The 23723-nt window shown below is 45.1% G+C and overlaps 1 non-coding gene across 1 annotated transcript; it reads left to right on the top strand.

Annotated features, from left to right (window-relative positions):
* The first annotated feature begins 6953 nt into the window (after positions 1-6953).
* On the top strand, positions 6954-7028 carry Trnat-ugu (transfer RNA threonine (anticodon UGU)). Its single transcript has one exon. It is a non-coding gene; the product is annotated as a tRNA-Thr (tRNA).
* Positions 7029-23723: the final 16695 nt, after the last annotated feature.

The raw sequence follows: 23723 nt of genomic DNA, 5'->3' as shown, positions 1-23723 counted from the left end.
CTCGCAGTGCGACGTTGCCCGGCCTGTAGCGGAGGGGCTTTCTGAGACCGCCGGTGGAGGGTGCGCTCTTCCTCCCCGCCTTGGTGGTGAGCTGTTTGCGCGACGCCTTTTGTTTTCCGCTTGGAATAATGTAAACAAATAATGTTTAAGTGTCAATGCAAACAAACGTGCTTAAGTGATAAATGGATGTTTCGGTATGTTTCCTTTCTAATTATTATCTAATAACCGTGCTGCGTCACGCCTAATTACCGAGCGAGGTGGCGCAGTGGTTAGACACTGGACTCGCATTCGGGAGGACGGCGGTTCAATCCCGCCTCCGGCCATCCTGATTTAGGTTTTCCGTGATTTCCCTGAATCGCTCCAGGCAAATGCCGGGATGGTTCCTTTCAAAAGGGCACAGCCGACTTCCGTCCCCATCCTTCCCTCATCCGATGAGACCGATGACCTCGCTGTCTGGTCTCCTTCCCCAAACCAACCAACCACGCCTAATTCATTTCCTCATCCAAAAGTGGATGAGTTAAAAATATTAACTGTAACAGTTGTAGAAGAGAAGCGGTACGTTTCCTCACATGAGTTCCTATTCAAAATATTACGTCCTTCTTCCCCCCTACAAGTCCTAGATGTTTGTAACGGGCGTTCATTCATCCCGGAAATCAAGAATCTCGACGATTTTTGCCTGTTATCGGCAACGATACTCGCGACATAGTATTCCCGGGAATTCCGAGACTTTCCAGAATGTTTCAATATTATGTGTGAAGTCGGATTCTAACATTCTGCGTATTGTCTGTCTGTTCTAAGTCGTGTCTCCCTACCACTTTCGGGCAACGACGCTCTGAGCGTGTTTTTTAGGGATTGACTAGTTTGAACCTGGGACCTGTTGCTGGTAAGGAGACGCCAGACCACACATGACATGTAGAGTTCAGAAGAGTTCAGTGAGACTAGCGATGATATAATCAAATACTTAATGATTTCAGCGTCAGCTCCACTGCACTCCCTGTAAAAGAATCTTAATACTAACTAAATTTAGTGGCAGGGGTTCAACGCTTTCCTATTTTTAGTTAGCTGGTATAATAACGTCGAAAAAGCAGTTAAGTTTACCATTGGAAATTTTAAAAAGCAGTTAAGTTTACCATTGGAAATTTTATTCTACTCACAAAACATTGTTTATAAATTGCACTATTGATAAAAGGAAATATTTTAATACAGGATGATAAAAACCAACTGCGTTCAACAAAAATGTGAACGAATATTCCCTGAATGGGTTTCCAAGTTCTACAATGGATCGAAGGATGACCTATGCTATATCAAATCTATAATCTAGATTTAAGTTAAGTTTCATAAAAGAGAAAACCATCCAAATGGTCTACAGTGACCCTCAATTATCTTTAATTACTTATTTAACTTGTCGTAAGTTTCAGATTTTAACTTCAAGTAGCAAATGTGAATACCATGAGCTTTAATTGACGATCGACACTAGTATTACGTAAAAAGGGGATGTAACAGATGAGACTTCTGCAGTTCTGAGTGTAGCGTTATGCGCTGTTATGCAGCATCGCGTGCGTTCATTACCTTGAGGGTGTTTAGGCAGCGCCAGGGGGCGGCGGGCGGCGCAGCTCCACACCTCGCCGTCTCAGAAGCAACTCCCTCCTAACTTCTCCTTACTACAATTTACCGAAGTTGGTTTAAAAAAAAACTATCTGGCTGTGTTTTGAACAGACCAATCAGGGTCTCAATGTTAACCTTAAGCTACGCCTACAAAAATTCTGTCTATCCAATGAGAAACGTCTACTTTTCGTGGTGGGGCAATGTTTTTAACGTTTGCAACGTAACAGAGACGCGAAAAAGTCTCACGCTAAAACTTGCAGCTTGTGTGACCCTTTTAGTGTTATCGTAAGATCTATACTGTTCTTCTGGAGGGCTCTATCTTTTAACATGGGCTTGGGGGTGGTCCTGGCGGTCAGCCAGAAATTTGGGTTTCCGTCCCTTATCGTAGGGCCTTCTAGCTTAACACGGTTCTGCTCTCGGCTTCTGCACTCGTTTCTTCCCTCGGAACTGCGTCTGTTTCACGGTGGGAAGGTATGACATGCATTTAGGCGTTCTTGTATTAGTCTGTGGTATTCCATTTGCTCACTAGTTGATCGTATTACTTTGGTTAATTTAATGTCAGGATTTATTCGGAGCTATGTGACATACTGCCGGATTTGCTATCATGTCAGGGTTTCCATGGAAGATGTTGGATTTGCCTGACACCTTACAAGTTAACAAATTACAAAACATACATTTTTTCCGTGATATAATTAAAAAATAATTTTAAGCTATTTTCCTTTAAGTGTACTGTGAAACCTTGCTTCTTACCGGATTTCATTATTCTAGGTCAACCGGAAGTACCATACAGGCTTTTATCAGTGAGTCTGCGAGTATCATAATGTTGTTGTTGTTGTGGTCTTCAGTCCTGAGACTGGTTTGATGCAGCTCTCCATGCTACTCTATCCTGTGCAAGTTTCTTCATCTCCCAGTACCTACTGCAGCCTACATCCTTCTGAATCGGCTTAGTGTATTCATCTCTTGGTCTCCCTCTACGATTTTTGCCCTCCACGCTGCCCTCCAGTACCAAATTGGTGATCCCTTGATGCCTCAGAACATGTCCTACCAACCGATCCCTCCTTCTAGTCAAGTTGTGCCACAAACTCCTCTTCTCCCCAATTCTGTTCAATACCTCCTCATTAGTTATGTGATCTACCCATCTAATCTTCAGCATTCTTCTGTAGCACCACATTTCGAAAGCTTCTGTTCTCTTCTTGTCTAAACTATTTATCGTCCATGCTTCACTTCCATACATGGCTACACTCCATACAAATACTTTCAGAAACGACTTCCTGACAATTAAATCAATACTCGATGTTAACAAATTTCTCTTCTTCAGAAACACTTTCCTTGCCATTGCCAGTCTACATTTTATATCCTCTCTACTTCGACCATCATCAGTTATTTTGCTCCCCAAATAGCAAAACTCCTTTACTACATTAAGTGTCTCATTTCCTAATCTAATTCCCTCAGCATCATCCGACTTAATTCGACTACATTCCATTATCCTCGTTTTGCTTTTGTTGATGTTCATCTTATACCCTCCTTTCAAGATACTGTCCATTCCGTTCAACTGCTCTTCCAACTCCTTTGCTGTCTCTGACAGAATTACAATGTCATCGGCAAACCTCAAAGTTTTTATTTCTTCTCCATGGATTTTAATACCTACTCCGAACTTTTCTTTTGTTTCCTTTACTGCTTGATCAATATACAGATTGAATAGCATCGGGGAGAGGCTAAAACCCTGTCTCACTCCCTTCCCAACCACTGCTTCCCTTTCATGCCCCTCGACTCTTATAACTGCCATCTGGTTTCTGTACAAATTGTAAATAGCATTTCGCTCCCTGTATTTTACCCCTGCCACCTTCAGAATTTGAAAGAGAGTATTCTAGTCAACATTATCAAACGCTTTCTCTAAGTCTACAAATGCTAGGAACGTAGGTTTGCCTTTCCTTAATCTAGCTTCTAAGATAAGTCGTAGGGTCAGTATTGCCTCACGTGTTCCAAATTTTCTACGAAATCCAAACTGATCTTCCCCGAGGCCAGCTTCTACCAGTTTTTCCATTCGTCTGTAAAGAATTCATGTTAGTATTTTGCAGCTGTGACTTATTAAACTGATAGTTCGGTAATTTTCACATCTGTCAACACCTGCTTTCTTTGGGATTGGAATTACTACATTCTTCTTGAAGTCTGAGGGAATTTCGCCTGTCTCATACATCTTACTCACCAGATGGTAGAGTTTTGTTAGGCCTGGATCCCCCAAGGCTGTCAGTAGTTCTAATGGAATGTTGTCTACTCCCGGGGCCTTGTTTCGACTTAGGTCTTTCAGTGCTCTGTCAAACTCTTCACGCAGTATCGTATCTCCCATTTCATCTTCATCTACCTCCTCTTCCATTTCCATAATATTGTCTTCAAGAACATCGCCCCTGTATAGACCCTCTATATACTCCTTCCACCTTTCTGCTTTCCCTTCTTTGCTTAGAACTTGATATTCATACAAGTGGTTCTCTTTTCTCCAAAGGTCTCTTTAATTTTCCTGTAGGCAGTATCTATCTTACCCCTCTTGAGATAAGCCTCTACATTCTTACATTTGTCCTGTAGCCATCCCTGCTTAGCCATTTTGCACTTCCTGTCGATCTCATTTTTGAGACGTTTGTATTTCTTTTTGCCTGCTTCACTTACTGCATTTTTGTATTTTCTCCTTTCATCAAGCAAATTCAGTATCTCTTCTGTCACCCAAGGATTTCTACTAGCCCTCGTCTTTTTACCTACTTGATCCTCTGCTGCCTTCACTATTTCATTCCTCAAAGCTACCCAAAATTCATATGGTTCAAATGGCTCTGAGCACTATGGGACTTAACATCTATGGTCATCAGTCCCCTAGAACTTAGAACTACTTAAACCTAACTAACCTAAGGACATCACACACATCCATGCCCGAGGCAGGATTCGAACCTGCGACCGTAGCAGTCGCGCGGTTCCGGACTGCGCGCCTAGAACCGCTAGACCACCGCGGCCGGCCAAAGCTACCCATTCTTCTTCTACTGTATTTCTTTCCTCCATTCCTGTCAATTGTTCCCTTATGTTCTCCCTGAAACTCTGTACAACCTCTGGTTTACTCAGTTTATCCAGGTCCCATCTCCTTAAATTCCCACCTTTTTGCATATCATAATATGTGATATAAATGCCCAAGTGTTTTGATTGCAGTGATATAGAAGCTTCAATATTTTATACCACCAAGGGTCCGTAGACATTAATATGTGACATAAATTTCGCCTTGTTATGTCTATCCCTCTTCACAAAAAAGATTTTTAACAGTAGGATAGAGAGAGACAGACAAACAGACGGACAACAAAGTGATCTTATAAGGGTTCCGTTTTTACCGACTGAGGTACAGAACCCTAAAAGTAGCAAAGAGACTGAGTTTCCGAAACCAGGCGGAACTAACACGCTCGGATAGCCACAGTACGCTGACCTGTGTCCACAGTCGTAGTGGTAAGTGAAATACTGGTAATAGTAAGTGCACACTTCGATTTCCTACTGTGTAAATCACGACGTTACTAAAGTTGTGATATTTCGTTGCCACTGCAGATCTGATATTAACTGTGCAACACATTTACTTTTCGTATTTTCGGACTTATGCTTTTCAAGTAATATATTTCACTGAATTTAATTTCTTTGGCGCTATGCAAAATTCCTGTACTTTTGTAAATAAATTATGATTATTATGTTAAAACATTTTACATAATTTATTGTAACTATATGTTAAAAGGGTGGTGCCAGCATGGGGACGGGGGAAGTGGGAGACAAAATGTGATCCCCTCCAGGATCGGTCCCTGGATCCAGTCAGAGACAAATTCACATGCCATTACTTTAGCTTCTAATGCATTGACTTTCAGTCCATGATTGTTATATAATTCGTGGATGTGATTGCACTTTCTTCCAGCTGCTCTCCAGTATATGCACTTCTGGCTGGCTGTATCATTGGTTAACGTTGTCGCTCCTATTACACCGAGGTGAAATGTTTTTCAGCTTCAGAGCACTTGCAGATTAGAGTCTCGTGTCAAGTCTGTACGTTAAGTCTGCGCTGCCAGCATATTTGAGCACATCATGTGTTACAGAAGTGGAACTGTTTGAAAGTAGTCTTAGGGAGAGAACACAACACAAGACACCAACACTCTCTCGCTTACGCCACAGCTGGTCTTAAAAGCGTCCGACAAAGCCCTATGACGTCAGACAATGCATTCATATCTTCGTGGACACTTCTCATTATCGACAGAAACGTCAGGCGTCAGACGACAAATGACGTTCAGTAGTACAGATGACACTTTATCACGTGGCAGAACGTAGCAAGTCGTTTAAAGGCCAATAAACGAAATATATCCAGCGCATGACTGTTCAATACTTTTGTGTTGCACTTGACACCATGATAATTCAGTACAACCAGCGTCACACTTCTTCCGAACCCATAATTTAGGCCGGCCGCGGTGGTCTAGCGGTTCTAGGCGCTCAGTCCGGAACCGCGGGACTGCTACGGTCGCAGGTTCGAATCCTGCCTCGGGCATGGATGTGTGTGATGTCCTTAGGTTAGTTAGGTTTAAGTAGTTCTAAGTTCTAGGGGACTGATGACCACAGACGTTAAGTCCCATAGTGCTCAGAGCCATTTGAACCGTTTTTGAACCTTAATTTAGGTCGACTGAGTAGCACCTACAAAAACAATTTCCGAACACACATAGCAAACACACAGCCCATTCACAATAATGTGACCGCCGCCTATGCTAGAAGTCAACGTACAGTAACCACTCGTAGACGGCAGGTGACAGCACTAACAATGGAGGGTATACGTAGCGTGTCGAGGGGAAGAAAAAAAAAATCAGTGCAGTCGCTGTAACGTGGAAACGGAGCGGTTTATCTGACGTTCAAAAGGACATGATCATTGACTTTCGGGCCCAGAGTGAAAGCATTTCCGAAACGGCGAAGTCTGTAGTGTAAACTGTTCGCGGGCCGCCGTGGTTAAAGCATATCGTGCATGGCAGAATGGCGCTCTCCAAAACCGGTGTCGATGTAACTGTGGAGTACCACGGGCCATAGATGACAGTATGAAGATGGTATCTGTTCTTTCGGACATGTCCGAAAGAATAGATACCATCTTCATATAGTTAAGGCTAACAGGCCATTGAACTTCTTCTTCTGTGCGGATGCGCACGCATTGCCCTAACTCTTAAGGGACTCGGTAAGATTGTCTGCCGCGAGTAATGAGTGTAATGGGCAGGGGCACTAGGAATGTAGTGTGTGGACATTAAGTTGGGAATGTGAGTCTCACGAGGAGCGTACAAGGAATAAGTCCCTGCAGTGGCTCTATCCTCTGTGCCCTCGGTGGTTCAGATGGATAGAGCGTCTGCCATGTAAGCAGGAGATCCCGGGTTCGAGTCCCGGTCGAGGCACACATATATCAACGCCTGGCGACAGCTTAAGGTCTTGATTTAATTATCATTTCATAGATGACAGTGGTCAAAGACGGCTGCGGAGATGTGTACAGGCGAATAGATGTGCAACTGTTAAGGAACTGACCACCCAGATGAACCTAGTGGCTACCAACAGTGTCTCCTCAACGACCGTTCAGCCTCCACAGCAGGCGCCTGATTCATACGCGCATACCAACTGCTGCTCACCGACGACGAAGGCTGGAATTTGCTCGCCACACGCCAATACAGCAACTGGGCGTCCATTGAATGGCGACAGGTAGCCTTTCCAGATGAATCACCTTTCCAGATGATACACCTTTTATGCTCCATCGGACAGATAGCCGTTGGCCTGTACGGGGTGAAACGTCTAAAAACAAACATTCTGCAACAACCTGGAAACGGTCCAGGCTGGAGGATGGAGCGTCCCTGGGTGGTCATTCTGCAACACACAATGGATCAACACAAGTATGCATCTGTCCTTGGGGACCATGTCCAACCTACATGCAGATTGTTTGTTTCTCGGCACAATGACATCTACCAGAAGGACAATACGACGTGTCACACAGCTCGCAGTGGACGTGGATGATTCGAAGAGTACCAGGATGAGTTTTTGGCACTCGCACAGCCACCAAACTCCCCGGATTCAAACCCAGTCGAGAATCTGTGGGACCACCTCGACCGGGCTGTTGGCGCCACGGATGCTCGACAGAGGAACCTAGTGCCGCTGGCCACGGCATTGGAGTCGTCATGGCTCCACATCCTTGTCGGTACCTTCCAGAAGCTCACTGACTCTCTTCCTGCACGTCTCGCAGCGGTCCCTGCTCCAGTAGTTGGTTATTCACGCTTTTCACGTTTGGTCGCATTAATGTATTCAAGCAGTGGACGAACAAGTGTACTGTAACCTACTTCCTTTGTTTTCGGATTGCATTTCCTTAGGATTCTTCCAATTAATCTCAGTCTGGCATCTGCTTTACCGACGATTAATTTTATATGGTCATTCCATTTTAAATCACTCCTAATGCCTACTCTCAGGTAATTTATGGAATTAACTGCTTACAGTTGCTGACCTGCTATATTGTACCTAAATGATAAAGGATCTTTCTTTCTATGTATTCGCAGCACATGACACTTGTCTACATTGAGATTCAATTGCCATTCCCTGCACCATGCGTCCATTCCTTGCAGATCCTCCTGCATTTCAGTACAAATGTCCATTGTTACAACCTCTCAATATACTACAGCATCATCCGCAAAAAGCCTCAGTGAACATCCGATGTTATCCACAAGGTCATTTATGTATATTGTGAATAGCAACGGTCCTACGACACTCCCCTGCGGCACACCTGAAATCACTTCGGAAGACTTCTCTCCATTGAGAATGACATGCTGCGTTCTGTTATCTAGAAACTCTTCAATCCAATCACACAATTGGTCTGATAGTCTATGTGCTCTTACTTCGTTCATTAAACGACTGTGGGGAACTGTATCGAACGCCTTGCGGAAGTCACGAAACACGGCATCTACCTGGTAAACCGTGTCTATGGCCCTCTGAGTCTCGTGGACGAATAGCGCGCGCGAGCTGGGTTTCACACGATCGTCTTTTTCGAAACGCATGCTGATTCCTACGGAGTAGATTTCTAGTCTCCAGAAAAGTCATTATACTCGAACATAACACGTGTTCCAAAATTCTACAACTGATTGACGTTAGAGATATAGGTCTATAGTTCTGCACATCTGTTCGACGTCCCTTCTTGAAAAGGAGGATAGCCTGTGCCGTTTTCCTATCTTTTGGAACGCTACGCTCTTCTAGAGACCTACGGTACACCGCTGCAAGTTCCTTCGCGTACTCTGTGTAAAATCGAACTGGTATCCCACCAGGACCAGCGGCCTTTCCCGTTTTGAGCGACTTTAATTGTTTTTCTATCCCTTTGTCATCTATTTCGATATCTACCATTCTGTCATCTGTGCGACAATCTAGAGCAGGAACTACAGTGCAGTCTTCCTCTGTGAAACAGCTTTGGAAAAAGAAATTTAGTATTTCGGCCTTTAGTCTGTCATCCTCTGTTTCGGCACCATTTTGGTCACAGAGTGTCCGGACATTTTGTTTTGGTCCACCTACCGCTTTGACATAAGACCAAAATTTCTTAGGATTTTCTGCCAAGTCAGTACAAAGAACTGCACACTGTATAATACTCGTAAAAATTGGACAGCGAAGCAGTTTACTTCTGTTGCAAATAGAAAGTCAGTGACGATCTGTAGTAATGTTACTTTCCTGCTACGTATATTCTGAAGAGCCGGCCGAAGTGGCCGCGCGGTTCTGGCGCTGCAGTCTGGAACCGCGAGACCGCTACGGTCGCAGGTTCGAATCCTGCCTCGGGCATGGATGTGTGTGATGTCCTTAGGTTAGTTAGGTTTAACTAGTTCTAAGTTCTAGGGGACTAATGACCTCAGCAGTTGAGTCCCATAGTGCTCAGAGCCATTTGAACCATATTCTGAAGAAAGAGTAGGTTTAACGTCCCATGAAAGACGAATCATGATAGAGGGAGCACAAACACGGATTGAGGAAAGAAATTTGCCGAATCTTTTTCAAAGAAACAATTTAACAAGTAATAGAAACCACCCAAAACGTAAACCTGGATGATCGAAAAGAGATCTGAACTGCTGTTTCCCCTGGTGCGCTAACCACCGCGCCTCCTCGCTCGGTGCTATATTCCAAGAGGCCCTTAATCAGCCGGTATGCATACCATACCCGTCATATTTCAAGATTCCTCCTGGAGTTTCATTTTCACCACGAGCTTGTCTTACAATTTATTTTACTACTGAATATTCAATTTCTTGTAATACTGGCGACCCATCCAAGTAGCGAAAACTTCGAGTTCAGCCAGAGATACAACGAAGAATAGGTCTCCGCAGCAGTCCGGGGTAAGCAGCACAGCCAAGTGCTCTGCTCACCTGTCCAAGTCTACTTTTGGTACACATAGTTCCGACGTTCCATGATTTAACTTGCGATGCGTTGCTTTGACAAAACAGAACACAATCGGAACACCAGTTAGTAACAGAACAGAATACTTGGGCAGGCTCAAACTTTTCGGTGCACGGCGTTTCTTCGCACGTTGCTTTAAATGCGACTCCTCTGCAGACGATTAACACACGGGCTATTTTGATACTTCGACGCGGTCAGTTTCGAGTGCAGTTGGCACGGACACATTGTGACTCAAGGAAGAAGCAATCAGTGGAAAAATACTCCTACCTTAGTATAAAAAGGCGAATATGTTCCTGTTTAAAAGATTCTGACTGAAAAGTGGGACACCAACTGCCTACCTCTACTTTCCTCAGTATCGTTAAAAATTTTCTCAAAAATTTTGGCATGCTAACGTATATGCGCTCTTTTTAACATATAACTCACCTCTCACTCCCACAACTCACCCCAACTGTATCTTGCCCACACCCACTAGTCGACCGCAGTAAGGCGCTCGTACCAGTACATTCCCACTTGCCGATTTCACTCACTCAATCAGCGCAGCTCATTGTCGTTATCTCTTTGTGCCTTTATAACCATCACTGTCTTCTGTCTCATACACTTTCCATCGTTCGGCCCTGCTACTAATCTCTCCTCCCACTGTCGTTATCTCCCTCTCACTCTCACTTGCTGCTACTTTCTCATTCATTCATTCCCACTGCCGCTGTCTCTTCTCACTGTCACTATCTATCTCTTCCTCGTTGTCACTGTTACTGACTCTCTCACTCATTATCATAGGCTCTCACCCACTTTTTTGTGATTGCAATTTCTTCCAGCTGCTCTCCAGTATATGCACTTCTGGCTGTATCATTGGTTAACGTTGACGCTCCTATTACACCGAGGTGAAATGTTTTTCAGCTTCAGAGCACTTGCAGATTAGAGTCTCGTGTCAAGTCTGTACATTAAGTCTGCGCTGCCAGCATATCTGAGCACATCATGTGTTACAGAAGTGGAACTGTTTGAAAGTAGTCTTAGAGAGAGAACACAACACAAGACACCAACACTCTCTTGCTTACGCCACAGCTGGCCTTAAAAGCGTCCGACAAAGTCCTACTGACGTTAGACAATGCATTCATATCTTCGTGGACACTTCTCATTATCGACAGAAACGTCAGGCGTCAGACGACAAATGACCTTCAGTAGTACAGATGACAGTTTATCACGCGGCAGAACGTAGCAAGTCGTTTAAAGGCCGATAAACGAAATATATCCAGCGAATCACTGTTCAATACTTTTGTGTTGCACTTGACACCATGATAATGCAGTACAACCAGCGTCACACTTCTTCCGAACCCTTAATTTAGGTCGACTGAGTAGCATCTAAAAAAAACAATTGCCGAACACACAGAGCAAACACACAGCCCAGTCACAATAATGTGACCGCCACCTATGCTAGAAGTCAACGTACAGTAACCACTCATACACGGCAGGTGACAGCACTGACAAATGTAGGGTATATGTAGCGTGTCGAGGGGAAGAAAGAAAACAGTGCAGTCGCTGTAACGTGGAAACGGAGCGGTTTATCTGACGTTCAAAAGGACATGATCACTGACTTTCGAGCCCAGAGTGGAAGCATTTCCGAAACGGCGAAGTCTGTAGTGTAAACTGTTCGCGCGCCGCTGTGGTTAAAGCATATCGTGCATGGCAGAATGGCGCTCTCCAAAACCGGCGTCGATGTAACTGTGGAGTACCACGGGCCATAGACGACAGTATGAAGATGGTATCTGTTCTTTCGGACATGTCCGAAAGAATAGATACCATCATCATATAGTTAAGTCTAACAGGCCATTGACCTTCTTCTTGTATGCGGATGCACACGCATTGCCCGAACTCTTAAGGGACTCGGTAAGATTGTCTGCCGCGAGTAATGAGTGTAATGGGCAGGGGCACTACGAATGTAGTGTGATGATGATGTTTGGTTTGTGGGGCGCTCAACTGCGTGGTTATCAGCGCCCGTACAATTATCCAATCTTTGCTCAGTCCAATTTCGCCACTTTCCTGGATGATGATGAAATGATGAGGACAACACAAACACCCAGTCATCTCGAGGCAGGTGAAAATCCCTGACCCCGCCGGGAATCGAAACCGGGACCCCGTGCTCGGGAAGCAAACGAATGTAGTGTGTGGACATTAAGTTGGGAATGTGAGTCACACGGGAGCGTGCAAAGGATAAGTCCCTGCAGTCGCTCTATCCTCTGTGCCCTCGGTGGTTCAGATGGATAGAGCGTCTGCATGTAAGCAGGAGATCCCGGGTTCGAGTCCCGGTCGGGGCACACATTTCCAACTGTCCCCGTTGATGTATATCAACGCCTGGCGACAGCTTAAGGTCTTGATTTAATTATCATTTCATAGATGACAGTGGTCAAAGACGGCTGCGGAGATGTGTACAGGCGAATAGATGTGCAACTGTTAAGGAACTGACCACCCAGATGAACCTAGTGGCTACCAACAGTGTCTCCTCAACGACCGTTCAGCCTCCACAGCAGGCGCCTGATTCATACGCGCATACCAACTGCTGCTCACCGACGACGAAGGCTGGAATTTGCTCGCCACACGCCAATACAGCAACTGGGCGTCCATTGAATGGTGACAGGTAGCCTTTCCACATGAATCACCTTTCCAGATGAATCACCTTTCCAGATGAATCACCTTTTATGCTCCATCGGACAGATGGCCATTGGCCTGCACGGGGTGAAACGTCTAAAAGCAAACATTCTGCAACAACCTGGGAAAGGTCCAGGCTGGAGGGTGGAGCGACCCTGGGTGGTCATTCTGCAACACACAATGGATCAATACAAGTATGCATTTGACCTTGGGGACCATGTCCAACCTACATGCAGTTTGTTTGTTTCTCGGCACAATGACATCTACCAGAAGGACAATACAACGTGTCACACAGTTCGCAGTGTACGTGCGTGATTCGAAGAGTACCAGGGTGAGTTTATGGCACTCGCACAGCCACCAAACTCCCTGGATTCAAAGCCAGTCGAGAATCTGTGGGACCACCTCGACCGGGCTGTTGGCGCCACGGATGCTCGACAGAGGAACCTAGTGCCGCTGGCCACGGCACTGGTGTCGGCATGGCTCCACATCCTTGTCGGTACCTTCCAGAAGCTCACTGACTCTCTTCCTGCACGTCTCGCAGCGGTCCCTGCTCCAACAGTTGGTTATTCACGCTTTTCACGTTTGGTCGCATTAATGTATTCAAGCAGTGGACGAACAAGTGTACTGTAACCTACTTCCTTTGTTTTCGGATTGCATTTCCTTAGGATTCTTCCAATTAATCTCAGTCTGGCATCTGCTTTACCGACGATTAATTTTATATGGTCATTCCATTTTAAATCACTCCTAATGCCTACTCTCAGGTAATTTATGGAATTAACTGCTTACAGTTGCTGACCTGCTATATTGTACCTAAATGATAAAGGATCTTTCTTTCTATGTATTCGCAGCACATGACACTTGTCTACATTGAGATTCAATTGCCATTCCCTGCACCATGCGTCCATTCCTTGCAGATCCTCCTGCATTTCAGTACAAATGTCCATTGTTACAACCTCTCAATATACTACAGCATCATCCGCAAAAAGCCTCAGTGAACATCCGATGTTATCCACAAGGTCATTTATGTATATTGTGAATAGCAACGGTCCTACGACACTCCCCTGCGGCACACCTGAAATCACTTCGGAAGACTTCTCTCCATTGAGAATGACATGCTGCGTTCTGTTATCTAGAAACTCTTCAATCCAATCACACAATTGGTCTGATAGTCTATGTGCTCTTACTTCGTTCATTAAACGACTGTGGGGAACTGTATCGAACGCCTTGCGGAAGTCACGAAACACGGCATCTACCTGGTAAACCGTGTCTATGGCCCTCTGAGTCTCGTGGACGAATAGCGCGCGCGAGCTGGGTTTCACACGATCGTCTTTTTCGAAACGCATGCTGATTCCTACGGAGTAGATTTCTAGTCTCCAGAAAAGTCATTATACTCGAACATAACACGTGTTCCAAAATTCTACAACTGATTGACGTTAGAGATATAGGTCTATAGTTCTGCACATCTGTTCGACGTCCCTTCTTGAAAAGGAGGATAGCCTGTGCCGTTTTCCTATCTTTTGGAACGCTACGCTCTTCTAGAGACCTACGGTACACCGCTGCAAGTTCCTTCGCGTACTCTGTGTAAAATCGAACTGGTATCCCACCAGGACCAGCGGCCTTTCCCGTTTTGAGCGACTTTAATTGTTTTTCTATCCCTTTGTCATCTATTTCGATATCTACCATTCTGTCATCTGTGCGACAATCTAGAGCAGGAACTACAGTGCAGTCTTCCTCTGTGAAACAGCTTTGGAAAAAGAAATTTAGTATTTCGGCCTTTAGTCTGTCATCCTCTGTTTCGGCACCATTTTGGTCACAGAGTGTCCGGACATTTTGTTTTGGTCCACCTACCGCTTTGACATAAGACCAAAATTTCTTAGGATTTTCTGCCAAGTCAGTACAAAGAACTGCACACTGTATAATACTCGTAAAAATTGGACAGCGAAGCAGTTTACTTCTGTTGCAAATAGAAAGTCAGTGACGATCTGTAGTAATGTTACTTTCCTGCTACGTATATTCTGAAGAGCCGGCCGAAGTGGCCGCGCGGTTCTGGCGCTGCAGTCTGGAACCGCGAGACCGCTACGGTCGCAGGTTCGAATCCTGCCTCGGGCATGGATGTGTGTGATGTCCTTAGGTTAGTTAGGTTTAACTAGTTCTAAGTTCTAGGGGACTAATGACCTCAGCAGTTGAGTCCCATAGTGCTCAGAGCCATTTGAACCATATTCTGAAGAAAGAGTAGGTTTAACGTCCCATGAAAGACGAATCATGATAGAGGGAGCACAAACACGGATTGAGGAAAGAAATTTGCCGAATCTTTTTCAAAGAAACAATTTAACAAGTAATAGAAACCACCCAAAACGTAAACCTGGATGATCGAAAAGAGATCTGAACTGCTGTTTCCCCTGGTGCGCTAACCACCGCGCCTCCTCGCTCGGTGCTATATTCCAAGAGGCCCTTAATCAGCCGGTATGCATACCATACCCGTCATATTTCAAGATTCCTCCTGGAGTTTCATTTTCACCACGAGCTTGTCTTACAATTTATTTTACTACTGAATATTCAATTTCTTGTAATACTGGCGACCCATCCAAGTAGCGAAAACTTCGAGTTCAGCCAGAGATACAACGAAGAATAGGTCTCCGCAGCAGTCCGGGGTAAGCAGCACAGCCAAGTGCTCTGCTCACCTGTCCAAGTCTACTTTTGGTACACATAGTTCCGACGTTCCATGATTTAACTTGCGATGCGTTGCTTTGACAAAACAGAACACAATCGGAACACCAGTTAGTAACAGAACAGAATACTTGGGAAGGCTCAAACTTTTCGGTGCACGGCGTTTCTTCGCACGTTGCTTTAAATGCGACTCCTCTGCAGACGATTAACACACGGGCTATTTTGATACTTCGACGCGGTCAGTTTCGAGTGCAGTTGGCACGGACACATTGTGACTCAAGGAAGAAGCAATCAGTGGAAAAATACTCCTACCTTAGTATAAAAAGGCGAATATGTTCCTGTTTAAAAGATTCTGACTGAAAAGTGGGACACCAACTGCCTACCTCTACTTTCCTCAGTATCGTTAAAAATTTTCTCAAAAATTTTGGCATGCTAACGTATATGCGCTCTTTTTAACATATAACTCACCTCTCACTCCCACAACTCACCCCAACTGTATCTTGCCCACACCCACTAGTCGACCGCAGTAAGGCGCTCGTACCAGTACATTCCCACTTGCCGATTTCACTCACTCAATCAGCGCAGCTCATTGTCGTTATCTCTTTGTGCCTTTATAACCATCACTGTCTTCTGTCTCATACACTTTCCATCGTTCGGCCCTGCTACTAATCTCTCCTCCCACTGTCGTTATCTCCCTCTCACTCTCACTTGCTGCTACTTTCTCATTCATTCATTCCCACTGCCGCTGTCTCTTCTCACTGTCACTATCTATCTCTTCCTCGTTGTCACTGTTACTGACTCTCTCACTCATTATCATAGGCTCTCACCCACTTTTTTGTGATTGCAATTTCTTCCAGCTGCTCTCCAGTATATGCACTTCTGGCTGTATCATTGGTTAACGTTGACGCTCCTATTACACCGAGGTGAAATGTTTTTCAGCTTCAGAGCACTTGCAGATTAGAGTCTCGTGTCAAGTCTGTACATTAAGTCTGCGCTGCCAGCATATCTGAGCACATCATGTGTTACAGAAGTGGAACTGTTTGAAAGTAGTCTTAGAGAGAGAACACAACACAAGACACCAACACTCTCTTGCTTACGCCACAGCTGGCCTTAAAAGCGTCCGACAAAGTCCTACTGACGTTAGACAATGCATTCATATCTTCGTGGACACTTCTCATTATCGACAGAAACGTCAGGCGTCAGACGACAAATGACCTTCAGTAGTACAGATGACAGTTTATCACGCGGCAGAACGTAGCAAGTCGTTTAAAGGCCGATAAACGAAATATATCCAGCGAATCACTGTTCAATACTTTTGTGTTGCACTTGACACCATGATAATGCAGTACAACCAGCGTCACACTTCTTCCGAACCCTTAATTTAGGTCGACTGAGTAGCATCTAAAAAAAACAATTGCCGAACACACAGAGCAAACACACAGCCCAGTCACAATAATGTGACCGCCACCTATGCTAGAAGTCAACGTACAGTAACCACTCATACACGGCAGGTGACAGCACTGACAAATGTAGGGTATATGTAGCGTGTCGAGGGGAAGAAAGAAAACAGTGCAGTCGCTGTAACGTGGAAACGGAGCGGTTTATCTGACGTTCAAAAGGACATGATCACTGACTTTCGAGCCCAGAGTGGAAGCATTTCCGAAACGGCGAAGTCTGTAGTGTAAACTGTTCGCGCGCCGCTGTGGTTAAAGCATATCGTGCATGGCAGAATGGCGCTCTCCAAAACCGGCGTCGATGTAACTGTGGAGTACCACGGGCCATAGACGACAGTATGAAGATGGTATCTGTTCTTTCGGACATGTCCGAAAGAATAGATACCATCATCATATAGTTAAGTCTAACAGGCCATTGACCTTCTTCTTGTATGCGGATGCACACGCATTGCCCGAACTCTTAAGGGACTCGGTAAGATTGTCTGCCGCGAGTAATGAGTGTAATGGGCAGGGGCACTACGAATGTAGTGTGATGATGATGTTTGGTTTGTGGGGCGCTCAACTGCGTGGTTATCAGCGCCCGTACAATTATCCAATCTTTGCTCAGTCCAATTTCGCCACTTTCCTGGATGATGATGAAATGATGAGGACAACACAAACACCCAGTCATCTCGAGGCAGGTGAAAATCCCTGACCCCGCCGGGAATCGAAACCGGGACCCCGTGCTCGGGAAGCAAACGAATGTAGTGTGTGGACATTAAGTTGGGAATGTGAGTCACACGGGAGCGTGCAAAGGATAAGTCCCTGCAGTCGCTCTATCCTCTGTGCCCTCGGTGGTTCAGATGGATAGAGCGTCTGCATGTAAGCAGGAGATCCCGGGTTCGAGTCCCGGTCGGGGCACACATTTCCAACTGTCCCCGTTGATGTATATCAACGCCTGGCGACAGCTTAAGGTCTTGATTTAATTATCATTTCATAGATGACAGTGGTCAAAGACGGCTGCGGAGATGTGTACAGGCGAATAGATGTGCAACTGTTAAGGAACTGACCACCCAGATGAACCTAGTGGCTACCAACAGTGTCTCCTCAACGACCGTTCAGCCTCCACAGCAGGCGCCTGATTCATACGCGCATACCAACTGCTGCTCACCGACGACGAAGGCTGGAATTTGCTCGCCACACGCCAATACAGCAACTGGGCGTCCATTGAATGGTGACAGGTAGCCTTTCCACATGAATCACCTTTCCAGATGAATCACCTTTCCAGATGAATCACCTTTTATGCTCCATCGGACAGATGGCCATTGGCCTGCACGGGGTGAAACGTCTAAAAGCAAACATTCTGCAACAACCTGGGAAAGGTCCAGGCTGGAGGGTGGAGCGACCCTGGGTGGTCATTCTGCAACACACAATGGATCAATACAAGTATGCATTTGACCTTGGGGACCATGTCCAACCTACATGCAGTTTGTTTGTTTCTCGGCACAATGACATCTACCAGAAGGACAATACAACGTGTCACACAGTTCGCAGTGTACGTGCGTGATTCGAAGAGTACCAGGGTGAGTTTATGGCACTCGCACAGCCACCAAACTCCCTGGATTCAAAGCCAGTCGAGAATCTGTGGGACCACCTCGACCGGGCTGTTGGCGCCACGGATGCTCGACAGAGGAACCTAGTGCCGCTGGCCACGGCACTGGTGTCGGCATGGCTCCACATCCTTGTCGGTACCTTCCAGAAGCTCACTGACTCTCTTCCTGCACGTCTCGCAGCGGTCCCTGCTCCAACAGTTGGTTATTCACGCTTTTCACGTTTGGTCGCATTAATGTATTCAAGCAGTGGACGAACAAGTGTACTGTAACCTACTTCCTTTGTTTTCGGATTGCATTTCCTTAGGATTCTTCCAATTAATCTCAGTCTGGCATCTGCTTTACCGACGATTAATTTTATATGGTCATTCCATTTTAAATCACTCCTAATGCCTACTCTCAGGTAATTTATGGAATTAACTGCTTACAGTTGCTGACCTGCTATATTGTACCTAAATGATAAAGGATCTTTCTTTCTATGTATTCGCAGCACATGACACTTGTCTACATTGAGATTCAATTGCCATTCCCTGCACCATGCGTCCATTCCTTGCAGATCCTCCTGCATTTCAGTACAAATGTCCATTGTTACAACCTCTCAATATACTACAGCATCATCCGCAAAAAGCCTCAGTGAACATCCGATGTTATCCACAAGGTCATTTATGTATATTGTGAATAGCAACGGTCCTACGACACTCCCCTGCGGCACACCTGAAATCACTTCGGAAGACTTCTCTCCATTGAGAATGACATGCTGCGTTCTGTTATCTAGAAACTCTTCAATCCAATCACACAATTGGTCTGATAGTCTATGTGCTCTTACTTCGTTCATTAAACGACTGTGGGGAACTGTATCGAACGCCTTGCGGAAGTCACGAAACACGGCATCTACCTGGTAAACCGTGTCTATGGCCCTCTGAGTCTCGTGGACGAATAGCGCGCGCGAGCTGGGTTTCACACGATCGTCTTTTTCGAAACGCATGCTGATTCCTACGGAGTAGATTTCTAGTCTCCAGAAAAGTCATTATACTCGAACATAACACGTGTTCCAAAATTCTACAACTGATTGACGTTAGAGATATAGGTCTATAGTTCTGCACATCTGTTCGACGTCCCTTCTTGAAAAGGAGGATAGCCTGTGCCGTTTTCCTATCTTTTGGAACGCTACGCTCTTCTAGAGACCTACGGTACACCGCTGCAAGTTCCTTCGCGTACTCTGTGTAAAATCGAACTGGTATCCCACCAGGACCAGCGGCCTTTCCCGTTTTGAGCGACTTTAATTGTTTTTCTATCCCTTTGTCATCTATTTCGATATCTACCATTCTGTCATCTGTGCGACAATCTAGAGCAGGAACTACAGTGCAGTCTTCCTCTGTGAAACAGCTTTGGAAAAAGAAATTTAGTATTTCGGCCTTTAGTCTGTCATCCTCTGTTTCGGCACCATTTTGGTCACAGAGTGTCCGGACATTTTGTTTTGGTCCACCTACCGCTTTGACATAAGACCAAAATTTCTTAGGATTTTCTGCCAAGTCAGTACAAAGAACTGCACACTGTATAATACTCGTAAAAATTGGACAGCGAAGCAGTTTACTTCTGTTGCAAATAGAAAGTCAGTGACGATCTGTAGTAATGTTACTTTCCTGCTACGTATATTCTGAAGAGCAGGCCGAAGTGGCCGCGCGGTTCTGGCGCTGCAGTCTGGAACCGCGAGACCGCTACGGTCGCAGGTTCGAATCCTGCCTCGGGCATGGATGTGTGTGATGTCCTTAGGTTAGTTAGGTTTAACTAGTTCTAAGTTCTAGGGGACTAATGACCTCAGCAGTTGAGTCCTATAGTGCTCAGAGCCATTTGAACCATATTCTGAAGAAAGAGTAGGTTTAACGTCCCATGAAAGACGAATCATGATAGAGGGAGCACAAACACGGATTGAGGAAAGAAATTTGCCGAATCTTTTTCAAAGAAACAATTTAACAAGTAATAGAAACCACCCAAAACGTAAACCTGGATGATCGAAAAGAGATCTGAACTGCTGTTTCCCCTGGTGCGCTAACCACCGCGCCTCCTCGCTCGGTGCTATATTCCAAGAGGCCCTTAATCAGCCGGTATGCATACCATACCCGTCATATTTCAAGATTCCTCCTGGAGTTTCATTTTCACCACGAGCTTGTCTTACAATTTATTTTACTACTGAATATTCAATTTCTTGTAATACTGGCGACCCATCCAAGTAGCGAAAACTTCGAGTTCAGCCAGAGATACAACGAAGAATAGGTCTCCGCAGCAGTCCGGGGTAAGCAGCACAGCCAAGTGCTCTGCTCACCTGTCCAAGTCTACTTTTGGTACACATAGTTCCGACGTTCCATGATTTAACTTGCGATGCGTTGCTTTGACAAAACAGAACACAATCGGAACACCAGTTAGTAACAGAACAGAATACTTGGGAAGGCTCAAACTTTTCGGTGCACGGCGTTTCTTCGCACGTTGCTTTAAATGCGACTCCTCTGCAGACGATTAACACACGGGCTATTTTGATACTTCGACGCGGTCAGTTTCGAGTGCAGTTGGCACGGACACATTGTGACTCAAGGAAGAAGCAATCAGTGGAAAAATACTCCTACCTTAGTATAAAAAGGCGAATATGTTCCTGTTTAAAAGATTCTGACTGAAAAGTGGGACACCAACTGCCTACCTCTACTTTCCTCAGTATCGTTAAAAATTTTCTCAAAAATTTTGGCATGCTAACGTATATGCGCTCTTTTTAACATATAACTCACCTCTCACTCCCACAACTCACCCCAACTGTATCTTGCCCACACCCACTAGTCGACCGCAGTAAGGCGCTCGTACCAGTACATTCCCACTTGCCGATTTCACTCACTCAATCAGCGCAGCTCATTGTCGTTATCTCTTTGTGCCTTTATAACCATCACTGTCTTCTGTCTCATACACTTTCCATCGTTCGGCCCTGCTACTAATCTCTCCTCCCACTGTCGTTATCTCCCTCTCACTCTCACTTGCTGCTACTTTCTCATTCATTCATTCCCACTGCCGCTGTCTCTTCTCACTGTCACTATCTATCTCTTCCTCGTTGTCACTGTTACTGACTCTCTCACTCATTATCATAGGCTCTCACCCACTTCCGCTTTCTCCACCACTTTTCTCTTCTCCCACTGGCACTGTTTCCGTCGCTCTTTTGTTAGCACGGTTCTGTCACTGTCAAGTATGTACCACTGCTACTCTGTCCCTCTCTCTTTCTCACAATGCCATTGTCTCCCTCGCTCTTTCTGCACCACAGTCACTGTCTACTATTTTCCAGTAATTATTTTTTCTTCGTCTCTTTCCCACTGCCACTGTGTCTTTCTCTCTCAGCATAAAAAAGCTCGAATATGTTCGTATGCCAAAATTTTTGGGAAAATTTTTAAAGGTGTTAACATAGTTAGAATGAGACAGCTGGCACCCCACTATTCAGTCAGTCTTTTAACAGGAACATGTTCGCCTGTTATGCGCTCCGATAGGAGCATTTTTCTACTGGTTTCCTTTTTTTCCCTGCCACAGCAGGGTATGTCACCCATGCGAAAAGAACTTTATGGGTCAGTGACATTTTGACAGTTTACTTGCGTGAAATAGAAATAACTCAAAACTAATGTTACGCCTCAGACCGGATTTTACGTGCACAAAACTTTTGTATATGCATCAGCACTACAACATAGGGTTCCCAGAACCCTTGTAATGATAACGGAGACACTTTATAGCATGTTTCTCCGTGATACGTTACTTTATAAACTACGTTTTCGCCACACACCGTATTTTGCTTGTGTGTGTTACGTGTACATGCAAGATAACTTTGAACCCCTACATCTCGGAAACGGATAAAGATATCGAGAAAATTTTCAAGGTTGTTTGAGATCTTAATTCGCAAAAATTTCAGCCAATAGCTGTGCTTAGCCGTCTTGGGATCCGCGCCACCGTTTTCGTACGAAAAATTATAAAAATGGTTTTTGGGCGGTTTTCCTAAGGAATCGCTCATGAACTAATGGTCCTTTACAAGCGCCTTAAGGCCCCCATAGACCACATCAAACGCAAAAAGAACCAATCAATTTGCTCGATTTGCCTAAACAGGAGGAAATGTGCAATTTCCATACTTTCACACTGTACCCTAGGATGGTGACACTAAGGCGATCCTTCTATTGGGTATACAAATGATTAGATTAGGAAGATATTACGGACCTGTGATGTGTGCCAGAAGACTACGACAACTACTAGTACCCATTACGGACCTATGCACCCCATAATTCCTGATGGAATCAGACATAGTGGCCGTTGATTTGCTTGGTCCACTGCCTTAGTCCTGTGGCAATTTCACGCAGCTCATGGTGGTGTTAGAAGTGTGTTCAAAATATGTAAAGTTCTATCCCCTAAGAAAAGCAACTGGCAAGGCAATATCAGCGAGAATGGAAAATGACTATTTTACGCAGGTGTGCAAACAAGGGCAAGTGCTATCAGACAATGGCCCACAATTTGTATCAAAGAAGTGGAAGTAAATGTTGTGGAGGAATGGTGTGGAACAAGTGTTGATAGCCAAATATAGACCAACCTCAAATTCAGCTGAGAGAGTCATGAAAGAGGTGAACCGCATGTGCAGGACATATTGTAGTCGGAAATACAGCAAATCGAAAGAGTATATAACAGATTTTGAGGGTGTAATCAGCAGCCTACCTCATGCCACGACAGGTTTTGCATCATGTGAAATCCTGCTGAACCAACCTCCTGAAAGTATATTCTCCAATATCTTGAATGATTCTCCCGCTGTGGATCAATCATGGGACAGAAAAATTGAATTGGCCATGGAACATTTACGTGATGAGGTTCAACGGCGGAAAGAAAGACATGATAAGATCGTGCGACCAATTAAGTATGAAACTTCCTGGCAGATTAAAACTGTGTGCCCGACCGAGACTCGAACTCGGGACCTTTGCCTTTCGCGGGCAAGTTCTCCACTATCTGAGCTGCCAAAGCACGACTCACGCCTGGTACTCACAGCTTTACTTCTGCCAGTATCTCGCAAGAGAGCTTCTGTAAAGTTTGGAAGGTAGAAGACGAGATACTGGCAGAAGTAAAGCTGTGAGTACCAGGCGTGAGTCGTGCTTTGGTAGCTCAGATGGTAGAGCACTTGCCCACGAAAGCCAAAGGTCTCGAGTTCGAGTCTCGGTCGGGCACACAGTTTTAATCTGCCAGGAAGTTTCATATCAGCGCACACTCCGCTGCAGAGTGAAAATCTCATGCTGGATTAAGTATGAAGTTGGCGACCTTGTGTTAATCAAATCCCACACACATTCTA

Source organism: Schistocerca cancellata, chromosome 1, assembly GCF_023864275.1.
Source record: "Schistocerca cancellata isolate TAMUIC-IGC-003103 chromosome 1, iqSchCanc2.1, whole genome shotgun sequence".
Lineage (NCBI taxonomy): Eukaryota > Metazoa > Arthropoda > Insecta > Orthoptera > Acrididae > Schistocerca > Schistocerca cancellata.
The sequence above is the reverse complement of the archived record's forward strand: the minus strand, read 5'-3'. Positions and strand labels throughout refer to the sequence as shown.